Source organism: Scatophagus argus, chromosome 6 (genome assembly GCF_020382885.2).
Source record: "Scatophagus argus isolate fScaArg1 chromosome 6, fScaArg1.pri, whole genome shotgun sequence".
Lineage (NCBI taxonomy): Eukaryota > Metazoa > Chordata > Actinopteri > Scatophagidae > Scatophagus > Scatophagus argus.
In genome coordinates, this window is record NC_058498.1 from 12,711,214 (window position 1) to 12,717,476 (window position 6,263).

The window sequence follows — 6,263 nt, forward strand, 5'->3', positions numbered from 1 at the left end:
TCTTTTTTTTTTTTTGCTTGTTTTATTTTGGTTTTTATTTGATTTTTTTTTTGTTTTGGTTGTTTTTGGGGTAGGGAAGAAACCAAAGCACTTGGAGTAAACCCTACTGGCTGACCAGTGAGCACACATGTACTCCTCACAGCAAAGAGGTCAAGGCTGGGAATGAACCCTCACCTTTTTGCTGCGAGGCCACAGCGGTTAGCACTGAGGCACTCGTGCTGCCAGGTGACCTGAAGTCCTGCTTCACATCCAGGTTGAACAGTTTGTGCTGGAAGCATAAAATGAGACCTCAAGGTCTTAATAGACCCTTTACACAGCAGACATCCTGGCATAGCAGGAGCTTGCCATGTCTGCTTTGAAATGGGTCTGTCCCACCCACCCTAAGACTGCCAGTGACTACTACTTGCAGCCACTTTAGGGGCAGCGGGTGAAGGGCTTGACCATGGTCTTGAAAACACATCTAAAGAACCTTCTAACAAAGCTCTTCTTTTTGGATGACCTCAGATGTGTTGCCAGACTGTCAAAGATTTCTTGGTAAAGATGTTCATCCTTCAACAGCAGCTTCATTCGGATTGCCTCTGTGTCACCGATCCTCCTCCTCAAGTCCTTCTTCACTGCCGTGGCAATCTTTTGGATGTGGTGGCCACTTGTCTTGACAGTAATGTCGCAAGCTGTGACCTCTGTCAAGAGCATCTTCTTCAGTGTCGCGGTGATGTTCTTAATTTCACCTACAGACACATGAATCAGCTGATCTTTCAGAATCTCGCTAACCACCCCCGCCACAATAAGAAGGCACAGTCTTTCCCACTCTTGGCCAGGAAGTGCTGTGGCCACACCTGTACCTTCATCAGCCTCACCACTGACAGCTGGCTCACCAGTGGCAGAACCTGATGCTCCGTCACCAACAGCTGGCTCACCCGTGGCAGAAACTGATGCTTCGTCACCACTAGAAGAAACTCCTGGTCTTTTCTCTTCTACAGAAGGTATAATATTCTCTTGCTGAAGTGACATGGGCTCAGACTGAATATCTTTGTTGCTATCTGGGCACATCACCTGTAGCGTCAGCATAACAGGTCGCTGAACTGTGGCAGAAGCTGATGTTTTGTCACCAGCAGATGGGTCATCATTGGCAGAAACTGGTCCTGCATTAAATGCAGGTGCCGTGTCATGCTCCATTTCCAGAATGCCCTCTATGAGTGCTGTAAGATTTTCCAGCTGCATCCTTATCCTCTTCAAAGTAATGTTCACGGGATTCCTACTTGTCTCATTCTGCTGGACCATGTTGCTGACCCAGTTCCACAGCAACTTTATGAAAATGCCCACTTCTGTGCGGATCTCTGTCATAGGTTGTGGCTCGTGTCCTCTTGGTTGTAGATAGTTGTACAGCATTGCAATCATCTGATTACTGTTTTGTTGTTGCCACTTGGAAATGTCACTGCTATCTCTGTCTTTTCTTAACTCCTCATCTTCCAGCGCTGGGATCATGTTCTGCACCAGCTCTTCCCCCACGTCAAATAGCTGCTGCAGTGACTCCTTTTTTTCAGCTGAGCAGCAGTTAAGTTTCGTCCTCAGTTTTGCCACGAGTCTAATGATTGACTCCTTGGCAAATCTAAGAGCGAAAAGGACCTTTATTTTATTTGCCACGTTTTTCCAGAATGATTTCTTGGCCTCTGGTTCAATCTCCCTCTCTGACTGAAGTTGGTCTATAAGATCATTTGAAATCTCAGACGCTACTTTGTCTGTATCCTCAGCACTGCTGCACACAGATTGATAGTATTCACAGTCTGAAATGTCTTCTTGACTAACGCCACTCAGTTCGCTCGCCTGTTCGTCCAGGATGCTCTTGATGGCTTTGGTGGTTGAAGTGATCAAACTTTCCCTAGAAGAAACTCCTGGTCTTTTCTCTTCTACAGGAGGTGTTATATTTTCTTGCTGAAGTGACATGGGCTCAGACTGAATAGCTTTTTTGCTCTCTGTGCACCTCACCTGTAGCGTCACCAGAACAAGTGACTCACCAGTGGCAGAAGCTGATGTTTTGTCACCACCAGCTAGCTCATCAGTGGAAGAAGCTGGTCCTGCATTAAATGCAGATGTCGTGTCATGCTCCATTCCCAGGGTGTCCTCTACGTCTGCTGAAAAATTTGCCACCTGTATCCTTATCCTCCTCAAAGTAATGTTCACGGGATTCCTCCTTGTCTCATTCTGCTGGATCATGTTGCTGACCCAGTTCCGCATCAACTTTAGGAAAAGGCCCGTTTCTAGGTGGATCTCTGCCATAGAATGTGCCCTGCGTCCTCTTGGTTGTAGATATTTGTACAGTCTTGCAACCAGCTGAGTATTGATTTGTTGTTGCCACTTGGAAATGTCACTGCTATCTCTGTCTTTTCTTAACTCCTCATCTTCCAGCGCTGGGATCATGTTCTGCACCAGCTCTTCCCCCACGTCAAATAACTGCTGCAGTGACTCCTTTTTTTCAGCTGAGCAGCAGTTAAGTTTCGTCCTCAGTTTTGCCACGAGTCCAATGATTGACTCCTTGACAAATCTAAGAGCGAAAAAGGTCTTTATCTTATTTGCCACATTTTCCCAGAATGATTTCTTGGCCTCTGGTTCAATCTCTGACTGAAGTTGGTCTATAAGATCATTTGAAATCTCAGACGCTACTTTGTCTGTATCCTCAGCACTGCTGCACACAAAGTAATAGTATTCACAGTCTGAAATGTCCTCTTGACTAACGACACTCAGTTCGCTCGCCTGTTCGTCCAGGATGATCTTGATGGCTTCGGTGATTGAAGCGATCAAACTTTCCCTAGAAAAAACTCCTGGTCTTTTCTCTTCTACGGAAGTTATAACATCCTCTGTCTGAAGTGACGCGGACTCAGACTGAATATCTTTGTTGATACCTGTGCACCTTGCCTTTGAGGCAAATTTTTTAATGATCCTCAGCACGTGTTTAACGATCATCTGCAGTCTGCTGCTGGAGGACAGCTCGTTTCCGTCACTGCTACCTTCGCTGCTGCCTTCGCTGCTGCTGGACAACTGGGAGTTAACCTGTGCCGCAACTTCCTCCGCCAGCAGCTGTGTCACTTCATCCAAGCTCTGGCAACGGATTTCCTCTGGGACACCCATCACCTCACTCAAAGTCTGTGAAATAGTGTCACCCAGCGACTCGAGGACTTGCTCCTCAGTTATGTTGATGCTTTTCTGTGATCCATCAAAGCCTTTGGGTGATTTAGGAGGACTTTCTGTCAGTTCACTCACATCTGTGAGGATTCGTTTTACTGCCTTAAAAATGTTTGTGGATATGTTGTTAATTACAGCCACGCACATATCCGTCATGATATTTTTGATTTTCTTGTCAATAGACCCTGATACCAGTTTAACCCACTGTGCTGCCATTAGCTGATCCAGGAACACCTGGACGAGCGAACAAAGAGTCTCCTTAGTGGTCACTGGGAGGGACAAATCCTTCTTCTCTTCTTTGTTTGATGAAGGCATATTATCTGCTGTTTGTGATTGTTGTGTTGTTCTCCTGGGAAAACGCTCTCGAGTGTCTTGTGAAAACTCAGAACTGAAGTGAACTGACGGCTTAGCTATTTATAAACATGCAGATCAAAATGTGTTGGCTTTCATCTGTTAATGAAATGGCACCATAAACCAGATCAAAGCAGATTTTTTTTTTTTTTTTTTTTGGCTCTGCTAAGCCCCGCCCCCAAACAGCTGTGTTCATTGTCGCTTAGCAACAACAAACATGGAACATGGCTGACCGAGCAAATGATTTAAAAATATACACACAAACAACACTAATAATGATAGGGAATACAAACAACTTAATATAAAATAAAAGTTTTTTTGAGTTTTAAAATCAATAATAGGGAAATATAATTTCAAAAAAAATTAGCATTTCATTTCTTCGAGCTCAGAATATTTAATCCATTATTTAATCATTCTTTAAGGATTTAACTGTCCATTTTATTTTTCACAGACAGTTTATGAAGTTTCTGTTGATAAAATCCTACAGAACTACATATTGCTTCAGTTTTATCAGTTTCGAGAATGCAGTTTCACTTGCACTTCTGTGTCCAGAGGTGCAGTACAGGGACATTTATTTATCCTTGTGTAGTAGCCTAGCTGTGTACCCTGTGTTGCATTATGTGATATACCAGGCTTAAACCTTCACTCTTTGGCTCCAGCCAGTCATTTATTCTGGTAGCAGCAGTCTCATATTGGGTCACTCACTGTTATCCTCATGGGAATAGAGTCCAGAAATTAGTAAAGAAAGTTACACCAAAGAGATTTTTTTTTGTGTGTGTGAAATTACACTTACTCTAACACAAGCCATGATAACATGGTGAGCTCAACAAATCAACTCTAAAACAAACCAGTATCATCACAGAAGCATTTGATAGTCCCTGCAGAAGCTCTTTGAACAATATGTCTCGCTTTAGAGCATCAGTGCCGCTGGATACAAAGGCCCTAATCTCTGGCCATCAGGGCACCTCAAATGTGACTGCTTTTAAGGAGATGAAAAGAAAGACTTCTCCATTGAATTCTACATTTCCTCAGTGTAGAGAAGGCTTCAAAACAGCATTTAAAAGTTACCACTTCATCGACATCAGCCACCATGCATGTTCCAAACATATTTGTTTGAATGGATTTAGTATCACTGTATTAATCATAAAATAATTGATTCTTTTCATAGGAAAAATTATGTTGGAATTGTCAGTGTCAGGTGTTTGGTTGTGTTTGCAAATGCAGTATTAAGTGGCAGAAGCTTTTCTAGATAAACAAGTTAAAGTTTTTCATTTGATGTTAAGCATTTCTGAATTAAAAGTAACCTCCACACCATGGAGGAGACAAGTCAGATAATGAGGTCATATGGGGGAAACAGAGAAAGACGAGGAGAAGAGCTGTGAGTGACTGTAATATGAAAAGTGTAATATGAGTCTGATTAGTAGGGGATGAGAGACAAAGGATAAAGGGAGGGGACTTGAACAGTGAGATTTGATTTCTTCACTTAACTGAAATACCAGCTTCTCTCTGTATGACTTTTGACTGTCAGTGTAAGTTAGGTTAACTTCAGAGGACAAGCGTGTCCCGGTGACCATGCAGCGCTGCGGCCTAATGGTGGTTGAAAGTGTTAACAGGTGTCGGTGTTGTGGTTTGTCAGGGTCGGTCATATGAAACGACAGCGACAGCAGAGCTACAGCTTCTCTGGTATTTCTCCAACAGCATGACAGAAATCACTTTATTTGGTAACATTAACAGCGTATTAGACAAAGTTTTACATCACAAATCAACATTTTATACAGCACAGAGTTGAGGGAGCTAAACCTTCAACCTTGTGAAGAAACCCCAAACAGCTGCAAAAACAGCAGACAGATTACTTTTTAAGTCCATTTGAGAAATTACAGTATATGTTCCAAAGACAGAAAAAAAGGTTTATTTGCTTAATCATGACCGCAAACAACATGTTGGGCAAAGTACATGGCTTCTGGTTGGTGTTGTATTGGCTCAAAAGGTTAATGAGTTGCATGTTTGCTTGGAGGAGAGGAGACAATGTTGCTCTTTACGGAAGAGGAGATGCTGTACGCCCGAGGGGCCACAATAATGACACCCCTCAGATCTCATTATCAGGCTTATTGATTGGTCATGGCCACCTGCCCCTGTGCCCACACACACACACACACACACACACACACAAAGAGAGCCAGACACACAATCACAGACACAAACCAGAAAAGATACATTTTTCATCTGTATACAGGAGCATTGCGCATGCAGAAACACATATCCATTTCAGGTTAACAAATTGGGAGGTTTTAGTCAACACACCAGATATGGACTCTCCATCCACAGCCTCCCACACACACACACACATACACACACATGTGAACAAACACACTCAGGAAAGTGACACACTCCACATCATGTACTTGTGCACACCCACGCAGCCACTCCACATGGGATAAATGCACACGCACACACCTACTTATTTTAAAATACATGGACATTTTCAGCCTCTAATGTGAAGCTGCCATTTTGTTCCAAGAGAAAATTGTTTTAATTAAAATTAGCACAGTAATAATAAAGTATGTCCAGCTGTGTTGTCAAAGGTTCGAACACTCACCATCAGTACACCACACACTCTCACCATCATGAGACGAACTAGTGGGGAATATCTGACCTTGTTGAGTAACATGTCGATCCTGCAGTGTTGGCAGAAATCTGTCTGTTTATAGAGAGGAAATATGATAGAATGATAC